Source organism: Wasmannia auropunctata, unplaced genomic scaffold (assembly GCF_000956235.1).
Source record: "Wasmannia auropunctata unplaced genomic scaffold, wasmannia.A_1.0 LD336061.1, whole genome shotgun sequence".
Lineage (NCBI taxonomy): Eukaryota > Metazoa > Arthropoda > Insecta > Hymenoptera > Formicidae > Wasmannia > Wasmannia auropunctata.
In genome coordinates this window covers 130,609-130,986 of record NW_012026829.1, presented here as the reverse complement: position 1 = coordinate 130,986, position 378 = coordinate 130,609, and positions in this window count along the sequence as shown.

Here is a 378-nt window from a genome sequence, read left to right as displayed (position 1 = left end):
TTTTGTGAAAAAAAATCGTAGCGATTTGTTTTTTTTTCAAATTAAAGAGAAATATTCCAACTTTATGACACTGGAAACCGCATCCTCGAGAAAAATTTTAGCAAGTCCGTGCATTCTGTCAAACTTTGCAATTTTTTCATGTATGATTGACATTATCCGGTGTGCACTATAGGTAGGTTGGCGATCGGGTTTTGCACATCGTGTATGTATGTGTGTATGTTTTACACACGCCCGCACTCACACAATGTGCAAAATCCGTTTGCCAACCTCCCTATAGTGCACATCGGATAATGCCGAACATACATGAAAAAAATACAAGGGTTACTTCAAAATGCTGTAACTTTGTGAAAAAAAATCGTAGCCACTTGTTTTTTTTTT